The following is a 13,228-nucleotide window of genomic DNA, read 5'->3' as shown; positions in this document are numbered from 1 at the left end:
TCTGAACAGAATAATTCTGATGTATGTTTCAGGTTAGCTTGATTTTATTTCGGGAACCCCCTTGCCGCATACTGTTTAATGGAACAAACAACTTTTTATATGCTTGGATTTTATGTAGCATATTTCAAGTGTTCAGAAGGCAGAAACCATCAACAATAATTCTTTAAATAACTCTACAAGATAGGGCAGTATCATTATTGCCATAAGGTAGATGGGGTGGGGAAAATAAAGCTGAAAACATAGCAGCTTTCCTAAGATTTCTTAGTGACCATAACTTAGGAGACATTTGCACTAGGAATAAGCTGAGCGATCTTAAGCAGGTCTACTCAGAATCCTACTCAGGTCTGTTCAATGGAGCTTACACTCAGGAAAACCTCATAGCTCAAATTCTACCATACTGACTTCTGCCAGTTCCAGGTGGAACCTCAGTTTGTCAGGATAACAAGGTTCAATACTGGCTTATTCAAATGGTTTCTTAACATTTTAATTTGCTCTTAACAGTTTTCCTAAGACAACAAGGAATCCAGGACTGTATTTAAAAGGATGAAAATGCTTGTGTCCAGCATGATAAAAAATATAGCGCAAAGACAGTATATCCTCTTAGATCTGGGTCCCCAACGTTTTTGAGCCTGCAGACACCTTTGGAATTTTGAGAAAGGATGGAGCCAAATGAAATACCTCTAGGGTTGCCAACCTCTTGGGGGTGGCTGGAGATCTGCTATTACAACTGATCTCCAGTCAGTAGAGATCAGATCACCTGGAGAAAATAGCCACTTTGGCAATTGGACTCTAGGGCATTGACGTCCCTCCCCTCCCCGAAACCCCACCCTCCTCAGGCTCCACCCCAAAAACCTCCTGTTGATGGCGAAGAGGGACCTGGCAACCCTAAATACCTCCCTCCTCACACCTCCTGGGAAGAAGGAAGGTCTGGAGGGAAAATGGAACCACACAGTGACTAAGGAAAGCCCTGGTGCTTACCCGTCTTCCTGATGCTCTGGTGGAAAACCCTTTCATTTGAATGAGGGCAGCCAATAACAAGCCAAACCTTACAATGGGCCTGACCCTTGGAGGCACCAAGTGAAGTACTGGCAGGCACCCATACGCACCACATGGTACCCTAGGCACCACGTTAGGGAACGCTGTCTTAGATTATTAAAGTAATGAGGAATGTGAAAGTGCATCGCAGACAAGGAATTTGCTTGGTATTTGCACTTCTTTTATTTTTGAAAGATGAGGGCTGCTGCACCCATGCATTATTAGAGTTTATTGCCTGTTAAACGTAGTATCTTTGATTTATGGAATAATATATTTCCAGTTTTGGCACAGGTAAGGAAAGAAATGATGCTCTTTAAAGAGAGAACTCGCTTATAAATTCTCACTGCAGTCAAATGACATGTTAATCACCATTAATTCCTTCTATTTCCTAAGAAAGCTAGGCATGTACTGTTATAGTTAAAAAAACAAAACAAAAAAATGTGGATAAGCATTTGTATAATTTTTCTTGGAGAATAACTTGCTGCTTTTGAATAATGACGTCTTTCTGGGAAATTTATAAGGAAAAAAATATGTCCAATCTCTTGAAAGAAATTTACAATGTGGAAATAAATTGTCAAGCACACAGCATGCTGTTTGAAGAATCTTTGTTACAAATGGCAGGGGGGCTCTGAAGATGGCGAGAAGAGGATTTTTAGCCAACTGGTTGAAGATTTATTATAGACATGCAAAAGGGAAAGAAGATCAGGTTTCTAGGAAATACATCCTTGAGGCCAAGAAATGGGGGGCGGAGGATCAGAGGAGACAAACTGTTCTCATTCCATGAACAGAATACATTTCCCTTACATCCAGCTGATGCGTGAGAAATGCTCCTTTTAAAAGGCATCTGTCTGTGGAATGCTCCTTTTGTACACGAGGTTGTGTACATGAAACACAAAAATTGTGCATTGCACTGGCTACAGCCCCAGGCTTGACACAAATCAACCCTGTCTCAGGGCTAATTTGTAGGCCCGGGAAGTGGCTTTGAACGTTCAGGAAGGATTGCTCTACAAAGTAAGCCAATTACAAAGCAGCATTTAAAGCGGCGGGGACTTGATTTGAGCATGGAGACTGCTGGTGGATAGACTCCCAACAGGAAAGTGTGGGTCCAGCGAGCAACGAACCACAGGTGAAACTCCCTTGCACAAACAACCTATGGCATTGAAATCCCTCCCCAAACCCTGCCCTCAGGCTCCACCCCCAAAATCTCCAGGAATTTCCCAACCCAGAGCTGGCTACCCTAATCTCTGTTTAGTATTGCTCTGTTAGCATTTTCTTCTGAAAGGGCTCATTTTAACTCCTGCAGGATTAAACAGGTGCTGTTAGTGACTGCACCCTTTGAATTTACCTGTATGGGGGCAGGGGAACCAGCAGCTGTGATCATTTCCTAATTGTGACTAACCATCTGTTTGGTTTTAAACTTTTTTTAAAAATTGCCACAATCTACAAACTGCAGAAATCATGGCACTGAATCTCCATGCTGGGGAACTCCTTTTGAATTTAGCTTCACAGACTGCTGCAAAAGTCACAGGAGCTGTCAGAAAAAGGTGCTCACAGTGTAGGGTTGCCAACCTCCAGGTACTAGCTGGAGATCTACTATTACAAGCAATCTCCAGCCGATAAAGATCAGTTCCCCTGGAGAAAATGGCCACTTTGGCAATTGGACTCTATGGCATTGAAATCCTCCCCCAAACCATGTCCTCCTCAGGCTCCACCCCAAAAACCTTCCGCCGGTAGCAAAGAGGGAACTGGCAACCCTATCCTTCTTTGGTAGGGTTGCCAATAGAGTTGCCAACCTCCAGGTGGTGGCTGGCGATCTCCCGCTATTACACCTGATTTCCAGGCAACAGAGAAAAGCTATGCTGTGAATTTGGGGACTCTACCTCCAAAAATGCCCCTCAGATGAATAATTATTCAACTTTTCTGGGAATCACCTATTCGGCTTGGCTGATTCCTGTGTGTGTGTTTTCGGTAAACCCGAGCCGAAAATAAGCCTAAATGGCAATTTTCGGCTTAATTTTCAGCTCGGGTTTACTAATCTGCAGAAACCCAATAGGAACTGACAAGGATGGAAGGTAGGGTTGCCAGCTCCAAGCTGGAAAATTCCTGGAGATTTGAGGCTAGGGGTTTGGGGAGGGGAGGGACCTCAGCAGGGTGTAATGCCACAGAGTCCACTCGCCAAAGCCGTCATTTTCTCTTGAGGGAACTGATCTCTGTAGTCTGGACACCAGTTGTAATTCTGGGAGATCTCTAGGCCCCAAGGAGGCTGGCAGCCCAAATGGAAGTGTAGCTTTTAAACCTTATAGCTATGACTTATTTGTCCATATTCAAGGTTAATTTCACTTCCTTAACTCTGATTTCAAGTAGAACGTATCTTTTTTTTTTCTAGTACAAGGAAAACACCCAAACTTCATAAAAATTTTTGGACATGCAACTTTGCAAGAGGGGGATGATTTAAACCTACGCTGCACCGTGTACGGAACGCCAAGGCCAAATGTCATTTGGACAAAGGATGGCGTCAGAGTGGTGGCGAGCGAAATTAGCGTATGTCTGAAGGTTTTGTAAATGTTCCATTGGGAAGACCATCATATGTCTTTCTCTGCACCACTGATCTCCCTTTGTCTATATTTCAATCTTTTACAGATTGAGAAATTAGGGGACACCTACTACCTTTTAAAAAGAAATGCGTCCCTTGCTGATGCTGGAGAATATATCTGCATTGCCACTAATGAAGTCGGGGAGGCATTCTGCTCAGCTTTCATAAGAGTAATAGGTAACTAGGAACACATTATTAGACACACTAGGATAATAAATGGAGACCTTGATCCCACTCTGGCTGATGTCTGCATTTTGTTTCAGAGAAGAATACAAATGTACAGGTTCCCAGTGTAACTGAAACTAAATCAAAGCAAGAATGGGGCTATTTGTCAGAAAAAATGAAACCAGCCGTACCTGAAGCATTACAAGGTCAGGATTCGCATTGCTTGAGAGGTCAAAGGCAAATGACTAAAAACTGGTCTACAAGGTAACTTTAATGTATGGTTTTTGTCTTGTCAAGTACTACAATAGCCATCTAAGGGTTTCATTTTCAAAGCCTTGTGTCCTAAAACTCTGCTCAGCGAAGCCTGAGAGTTGAGAGCTTCCTCCAACCTAAGGCAGCTTCCTCTGGTGGAAGTGGATTTTCCTCCAGTGGAAGAGCTGTATCCATATGAGGAAAGAAGAAGAAGAGTTGGTTTTTATATGCTGACTTTCTCTACCACTTAAGGAAGAATCAAACCGGCTTACGATCACCTTCCCTTCCCCTACCCACAACAGACACCTAGGGGCTGAGAGAACTGTGACTAGCCCAAGGTCACCCAGCTGGCTTCATGTGTAGGAATGGGGAAACCAACCCAGTTCACCAGAGTCCACTGTTCATGTGGAGGAGTGGAGAATCAAACCCGGTTCTCCAGATTAGAGTCCACCACTCCTAACCACCACTCTTAACCACTCCACCATGCTGGCTCTCAAGATTTTGGTTGGATGAAGGCTTCACTTACTCTGCTGAGTGGTAGGACACAAATCAGAGCTTGTAATACAGTCGCTCTCCTTTTGTGTGTGTAAAGTGCCATCAAGTCGCAGCCGACTATGGTGACCCCTTTTTTGGGGGGGGATTCATGGCAAGAGACTAACAGAGGTGGTTTGCCAGTGCCTTCCTCTGCACAGCAACCCTGGTATTCCTTGGTGGTCTCCCATCCAAATACTAACCAGGGTTGACCCTGCTTAGTTTTTGAGATCTGATGAGATCAGGCTAGCCTGGGCCATCCAGGTCAGGGCCCCTCTCCTTTTAGCACCATGCTATTTTGCAAATCAAAACAAATGCCAAACCAAAATACAATAACCAGGATCCAAATGGCTATGTGTAATGTTCTGCACATGCACCAGGGTTTTCAAACCCCTTCACGGCTACTTGTCGCTCCCCAAAGACCACCCCTGAAGCAACCATATGGAGCATTATTTGGTATAGCACTAAAGACAACTGCAGGAAGGTAAAATCAGCTGTCTTCTTATGTAGGGTCTCTTTGAATCACAACCAATATTTCATAAAAAATTATCTGCTAAGGTCATGTCAAAAATCAGGAGTGGCAGTCCTGGTACAGATCTCTTGTGGTTCAAGTTGCCACCTCTGGGCTGGGAAATTCCTGGAAATTTGGAGGTGAAGTCTGGGAGGTTGGGGTGTAACATCATAGAGTCCACCCTCCAAAGAAGCTATTTTCTGACGGAATCTCTGTAGTCTGGAGATCACCTGTGATTTCAGGAGAACTTCAGGCTCTGCCTGGAGGTTGGCAACCCTACTTATGTGACATCACAATAGTGAAGAAATGGTTGGTACCATTTGCTAGAGAGGGTTTCTGTTTAATAAGAACCGATACACAGGAGCACTCAGTCAGGTGACCACCCAGTCAGGTGATCAACCTCTACCTGGAGCTTGGCAACCCTACCTATGTGACATCACAGTAGTGAAGAAATGGTTGGTACCATTTGCTAGAGAGGGTTTCTGTTTAATAAGAACCGATACATAGGAGCACTCAGTCAGGTGACTCATCTGTTGTTGTAAGAGCAAGGATTGTGGATAGGGTTGTGAGCTCTGGGTTGGGAAATACCTGGAGATTTTGGGGGTGGAGCCTGAGGAGTGCGGGGTTTGGAGAAGGAGGGGACATCATTGCCACAGAGTCCAATTGCCAAAGTGGCCATTTTATCCAGATGAACTGATCTTTATCGGCTGGAGATCAGTTGTAATACCGGGAGATTTCCAGCCACCACCTGAAGGTTGGCAATCCTAATTGTGGGTGTGAGTATTTTCATATTCAAGAAGCACAACCAGAGTGTTAGTTTATTAAAGTTTGGTATCTTTTTTTTGTCTGGAACATGCCTTGAATGCACCACATAGAGGAAGCACTGAATTTATAGGTACTGGGGCTTCTGTAGACTATACTCACCTGTCCTGAAACCTTCCTCTTTAATCCTAAAATGTGGAGATAGGCTGAAGTCACCTAGTAGAGACACTTTTAAATGCAACACACTTTCCAGAATTCAACACTGTGATTCCACAGCAGGTTCTGTAGCCAGAATCTGATACATATGAGAGCCAGCACTGTATAGCATTTAGACCAGGGGTGTCAAACATAAGGCCCACAGGCTGAATCCCGCCCTTTGAGAGCTCTTATCCGGCATGTAAGCCAGCCAAGGTAGCCACTCCCTCCCCCACCCACCCCGATCTGGGCTGGCGAGGCAAGGCCCGGCCCGACCAAGTGACATTTAGCAATATCTGGCCCTCGTACCAATTGAGTTTGATACCCCTGATTTGGAGTGTCAGGCTAGGATCTGGGAGACACACATGCAAAATCTCACTCTGCCATGGAAGCTTGCTGCGTGCCCTTAGGCCAGTGACAAACTCTCAGCCTAACCTTCCTCACAGGGGTGTTGTGAAGATAAAATGGAGGAGAGGAAAACAATGTAAGCTGCTTTGGGAGCTCAATGTGGAGAAAAACAGAGTATAAATGAAGTAAAATAAATGAAGTGCTGTAGTCGACATCTGGTACATCGGGGGGAAATTAAGCCCTTGTAATATTTGATGTTTGTCAGCAATCTCTATGCCTCTTGTTATACTAGAAATCTGGGCTGTTTTTCTTTTGACCGCAGAAAATCGTACCGCTGCCCACTAGCCACCCCCAAACCACATCAAGACCACCAGCAGAAGAGTCGGAAGACATAGTCTGATATACCTGAGCAACAAAGACATTAGTTTCAGAGCCACCAGGATTTTCAGTTGGCTTCCCAAAGAGTTCTTCATCATATTGCCAGAAAGGTTTAGAATTACCATACTTCCACGTAGCAGATGTCACATATCTCATAATTTTCTCTTGTGTTTAGTAACTACATAGAAGCTGAGTGTGTTTGAACACTGTTACCTGGAATGAATGTTTCTTCAACCCCCACCCCAGTCATCCATCATTCCTTAATATATTTCCTTCCCTATTCCTACCAGGTTGGGTTACGTTCATATGATGTCATCATATTCCTTAGGAAATAGGCTGGGCTAAAAACGGTAGCTATTGGTCCAAAGACAACCTAAGAGTTTCATTGGTTAGTAGGAATTTGAATCTCAGGGCTGCCAGTTTCTTGGGACATCAGGATTTCAGATATATCAGTGAAAATCTAATTGACGTATCACCAAGATCCCTTACAAGGTCATACACATGAACACATGAAGCCGCCTTATACTGAATCAGACCCTTGGTCCATCAAAGTCAGTATTGTCTACTCAGACCAGCAGCAGCTCTCCAGCGTCTCAGGCAGAGGTGTTTCACATCACCTACTTGTCTAGTCCCTTTAACCAGAGATGCCGGGGATTGAAACTGGCATGCCAAGCAGGTGCTCTACCACTGAGCCACAGCCCCTCCCCATAAAAGGGGCTGGGCTGCAGTTCACATAGCTAAAGCTTCCTGTGTTATGTTTCACAGGCCATGTGGGACAGCTTTCGTCTAACACGGAAAATAAGGTAATTCACAGTGGGTAGCCGTGTTAGTCTGTCTGCAGTAGTAGAAAAGAGCAAGTCCAGTAGCACCTTAAAGACTAACAAAAATATTTTCTGGCAGGGTATGAGCTTTCGTGAGCCACAGCTCACTTCTTCAGATATCTGAAGAAGTGAGCTGTGGCTCACGAAAGCTCCTACCCTGCCAGAAAATATTTTTGTTAGTCTTTAAGGTGCTACTGGACTCTTGCTCTTTTTTACTACGGAAAATAAGGGTTCTTAAAGTTCTTAGGTAAACAGTGGATATTAAGATTCCCCGTCAAATAGTACAATTGAAAATGTAGAACAAATGAGAACTAGTGTAGCTAATGTTCCAGATATAATGTACAGCAGAATCCCTCCAAACTGTGATCTTCCAGTAGGGTATTTGTTTCAACGTTGCTTTCCAAGAAGAGAGCACCTGTTCTGCTTCTTACGTTGAGCTTCTCCAAATTTCAGTACAGTCTAAAACTGTACATTATGTATGCTTCGGGAATGGAGCCGAAAATGGTACCCTTGTGTTTTCTTTTATTTTCTTTCTCTTCTCCATAACATGTGGGAACAGTCTTATTGTCACATGACATTATCACAGTCTAGGTTTTCCTGCTCCCATTCCCCATCATTGTTTGGTGGACAGGGGAAACTCACATGATGACGTCACTTTGTAGATGAAGAGTTCCTACTTGTTACAGGGAAGAAGGGGAGAACACAACCAGGGGTGCTGCTTCTAGCAACATCCTTGAGAGACAGGAGCATTTGGAGTTCCTGCCTCTTGATAAGGCTGCCGAGGGAAAATGTGTTCGGTTGTGAAAGGATGCCCTGAAAGTTGGTACCACAAAAATTACTAGAGCCTGTTCTCTACACAGTGGCTGGTTTTCAGATCTGAAAAGAGAAGAACTGGAGAGTGTTTGCCTTTATATGTGATTACATGGCTTTCTCTGTGTCAGCATATGTTAAAGGGTTTGACTTGTGTGTCACGAAAGATGTCTGGCCTCTAAATACACTGCGCTGTTTCCTATATTCTTTCTTCTCAAAAGCATAAAATGAGACTTGCTCACATTCCTTATAGCTATGTAATGAGAAATAAACTAAAAGATCAAGTGTAACCTGTCTGTAAGTAGAGAAATAAATTATTTGTTTGAAAAAGATACCGCAGATTCCATTTTTTCCCTTCTCTATATTGCAAAAGCACAAGAAAGTTGATGTGCACATTCAATAATAGATGGATAGAGACACTGTTCTTCTGGGGTTTTTGTTGTTGTTGTTGTTCCTTAGAAGATTTGATTTGTTGGCAAAGAAACAAACACGAGAAAGAAAATATGAATTTCAAGACATAATAGATTCATGTTCCATCAACAGATTTCTTATTACACATTTTACTCACTATGTGGTTAAAGAGAAATGTTCATAAGAAGCTGACATTTTATTTTTAACTCACTGTAGATGCTGAAAGCTGGAGGGCCTGTTACCTAATTCCAAATTTTCAACACATAAACCCACCATGCATATTAAAAATATTTTTTGTTGTTCCATTTATTAGATGAACTGTCAAAATACTAAATTCGGGGACAGAAAAAAAAAAGATCCACAAGAAAATAAAATGTTGTGTTCTAGCAGGACACTTAAGTTTTAGGAAAGGCAGCCATTCTCCCCTCACCTGGCTTTAAGAACCTTACTATCCAAGGGGGGGGGGCCTCACACCTGTGTTCAAACCTCCACTCAGCCAGGAAAGGTCACTTGGTAACCCAGGCCACTCATGTTCAGCCTCAACTCCATCATTGGGCTGTAAGGACAAAAATTAGGGGGACCATATACCTCACTCCTTAGAGGAAGGGTGAGATAAAAATGGACAGATAAGAAAAAGCCTTCCTCGTTGCAGTGAGAAGTTTAAAGACATCATGCCAGGATCTGCTGAAAGCTGCTTGGCTGGAAAACATTGGGAGAAGCAAAAAGAAAGGTCAGAATGAATGAAGACCCCTTTTTCATCTTCAGTGCTTCCAGTCTCTGTTCATAAGCCTCAGCCAGAACACCCTTGCTGAATGTACAGCTCAACAACATCTTGCAACTTGTTTGCCTCCTTTCCTTCAGCTTTTTCCTGCAGATCCTGCACTCAGTATTTTGACATTTTAGTTGAATGTAAATGAGCTGAATTTCCTTTTCTCTGCAAGATAATGTACACGAGTGCTTCAGACATTGACAACACTAATTATTATTGTGTGAGTGTGTGTGCCATCAAGTCACAGCTGACTTATGGTGACTCTGTAACATCCCCAAACTTCAGCCCCATTGAGTCATTACAATTTTGGTGCTCCAACCTTGTGTAATGGGAGAACATGGTACCTGTGATCCTGCTGATACGTGCGGTTGCCATTTTGTGAGTAGGGCAAGGTTGGGGTTGTCAGGCCCCTGCCGGCGGCAGGAGATTCCCCTCTCCTGGCTCTTGTTTCCTGTCGCTGCTCAGAGCAGCAGTGGAGAAAAAAAATACAAAATGGACATCAAGCCAATGTCAATCCCCTCTAGGGTTGCCAGGTCCCGCTTCGCCACTGGCAGGAGGTTTTTGGGGCAGAGCCTGAGGAGGGCGGGGTTTAGGGAGGGGAGGGACTTTAATGCCATAGAATCCAATTGCCAAAGCAGCCATTTTCTTTAGGTGAACTGATCTCTATTGGCTGGAGATCAGTTGTAATAGCAGGAGATCTCCAGCTAGTACCTGGAGGCTGGCAACCCTAGTCCCTTCTATGAATCACTATAGAGTTTTACCATAAGTTTTACCATAGAGTTTTCAGCAATTCTTAGGGAGACATCACATTATTGCCACCAGCCGCCCGTGCCCCCCAGTTTCCCGTTGGCTGTCAGACCATGCCAAGCAAGCCCTAGGCCAGGTGTATGTGTGTGTGTGTGTATAAATCTGGGTTTGCAATTGTGTTATGGAAGCTGGAGAATATGCCCAATGCTCTTTTCACTCAAAATGGCAGCCATGCATATAGGAAGTATTGCACATAGCATAATCTTCCTTCACATGTGGCTAGATTATCAGAATCATAATGACTGAACGGGGCTTTCATAAGAGCCAAATTAGACATAATAACAGCCAACCTGCCTCTTTAAATGTGGGCCTCCCCCCATCACAGATAAACATGTGTGCCCCTTCAACTTAAAGAACAGGGACCTGGTGACCCTATTCAATTCCCACTTAGTTTCACTAACTGAACCCATGTTCCCCACATTTTTGTTCAGTGCTGCTGTCCGTGCCAGACTTTGGAGCATACATCTAAGGGCCACAAAACATGCTTTGCAGAGAGGGCCCAAAGCAGGCCGTAGATTCCTATCTGAGGTATATGTAAAATGGGACCACATAAAAACATTAAATCCAGAATCTCAAATTACTAATTTAAAGAGCATGTGCTCCTACCACCAGCTGCTGCTTTACTTTCATACAGCCTCTCTTTGCAGTTACTTTTCTCCCAGCTGAGTCTCTTCTAGTATCAGAGCACAGCTGGGAGAAAATAACTTCACGGGAAAGTTGTGAGGAAGTACACCCTTGACAAGGAGGATCCTAACACATTTGTTCTTTAAATCAGACCCTGTCCCCCCACCGTTTTATATGTGATTGGGAAAGGCCCATATTTAAAGAGACCGGTTTATCACTGTCCAATATAGTTAGGGTTGCCAGGTCCCTTTTCGCCAGTGGCGGGAGGTTTTGGGAGCCGAGCCTGAGGTGGGTGGGGTTTGGGGAGGGGAGGGACTTCAATGCCATAGAGTCCAATTGCCAAAGCGGCCATTTGCTCCAGGTGAACTGATCTCTATCGGCTGGAGATCCGTTGTAATAGCAGGAGATCTCCAGCTAGTACCTAGAGGTTAAGCAATGAACAAAAACCTATGCCGTAAATAGAAATTCTGAAAGAAGGGCGGCACGGTGGCTCCACAATGCGACACAGTAGCAATGGAGTCGATACTGTGTGTAATTTAGAAAAAAAGATTTAATGGGCATTCACTTCATGCCCTGATAGTAACGTGTAAAGAAACCAACAAGTCAGTATTATTATTTTCCAACAACTTGTAGCAGTGAGCGAAGTTATGGAAACAAATTTACAAACATACAAACAGAAATATACAAAAATGCATATGATACACAAATGAAAACTGCCCAGTGAAAATGAGGCGAATTGCGATGCAGTTGTGGAGATATTGCGATGCAGGGGAGGAGATATTTGTAGGCTTTCATTTAGATATTCGCTAAGTGCCTTGCTATTACTAACTCACTATACTTGTTTAGGCCACATGAAGATGTTCTCAACCATTAATAATAATAACCCTTGTCAACAAACTAAATGGAGGGCGCCTGCACTATAAATTTATGGAGTAGAATATAATGTTAAAGTTTAAGGTACATCCCTGACTTTCACTAATATGAAGCATCTTAAAGATGTTTTTGCTTTAGGAATATTATCTGGGATGAACCAAATACTAAATATTTTAGTTGCCTTATGTGTCAAGAAGGGGTATGGTTAGGGTTGCCAAGTCTGGCTTGAGAAATACCTGGAGATTTTGAGGGTGGAATCTGAGGAGGGCGGGGTTTGGATAGGGGAGGGACTTCAAGGCCATAGAGTCCATTTGCCAAAGTGGCCATTTTCTCCAGGGGAGCTACCACCTCCAAGTGGTGGCTCAAGATCTCCTGCTATTACAACTGATCTCTAGGTGACAGAGATCAGTTCACCTGAAGAAAATGGCTTCTTTGGAAGGCGGACACTATGGCATTATACTCCTTTGAAATCCTTCTCAAACCCCGCCCTCCTCAGGCTCCACCCCCCAAATCTCCAGGTATTTCCCAACCTGGAGCTAGCAACTCTAAGAAAGGGCATGGGGAAGGGGACTTCAAGATCTTCATGTTTTAGATATTCAGATATTTGCAGGGATGACTTAATGGTCTGTGGTTGACCAAGGGTCACCCTTAGTACCATGGCAGATGCTCTGAACAAAGGCATGCATGGCTTCGTTGAGCCATCTTGGAAGCAGAACCTCAGATATTTTCAGAAAAGAAGTCCCAGTCTTTTTGACATTACACAAGCATCGGTATCCTTTATTGAGCTGAAATAATATCTTCGACCAGTATTACAAAGCCAAATGGCATAAGATCAGTTTACTTGTTTGATAATGGAGATTGACAGTTGCATTTGGTGGCAGTTTGGTTGTTCGTTGGGAGGCCGTTGTAAGGCGTTGCTTGATTGGCACTGCCAGAGGCCATAATTGAGCTGACTCTTCTTGCCTTTCAAATAAATTCTCTATGAGCACTCTCCCCCTTTCTTTTTCACTCCCCCATTTTGCCCTTATAACGAGGACACGAGCCACTTAACAGCATCAGATACAATGACTATGCGTCCCACTCAACTCTCTTTATTCCTGAACAGACTGGTTGCTTTCTTCGGCGCGCGGGCTTCTCTTCAGGGCCCAAAATTAGCCCTGTCGATCAAGCCAACAGGTGGCCTATTGCATAAAGTGGATCTTCTCTCCCAAGGCTTTCCCCCCCTTTCCCTTTCAGAAAGCCAATCGGAAGAGACGCTGCGGTGCTGGAGGCAGACTCGTCAGCAGATCTGGGGTATAAAAAGCAAAAGAACCATGTTAGCACTTCTGAGCAGTCGCGCATTC

Source organism: Euleptes europaea, chromosome 15 (assembly GCF_029931775.1).
Source record: "Euleptes europaea isolate rEulEur1 chromosome 15, rEulEur1.hap1, whole genome shotgun sequence".
NCBI lineage: Eukaryota > Metazoa > Chordata > Lepidosauria > Squamata > Sphaerodactylidae > Euleptes > Euleptes europaea.
The sequence above is the reverse complement of the archived record's forward strand: the minus strand, read 5'-3'. Positions refer to the sequence as shown.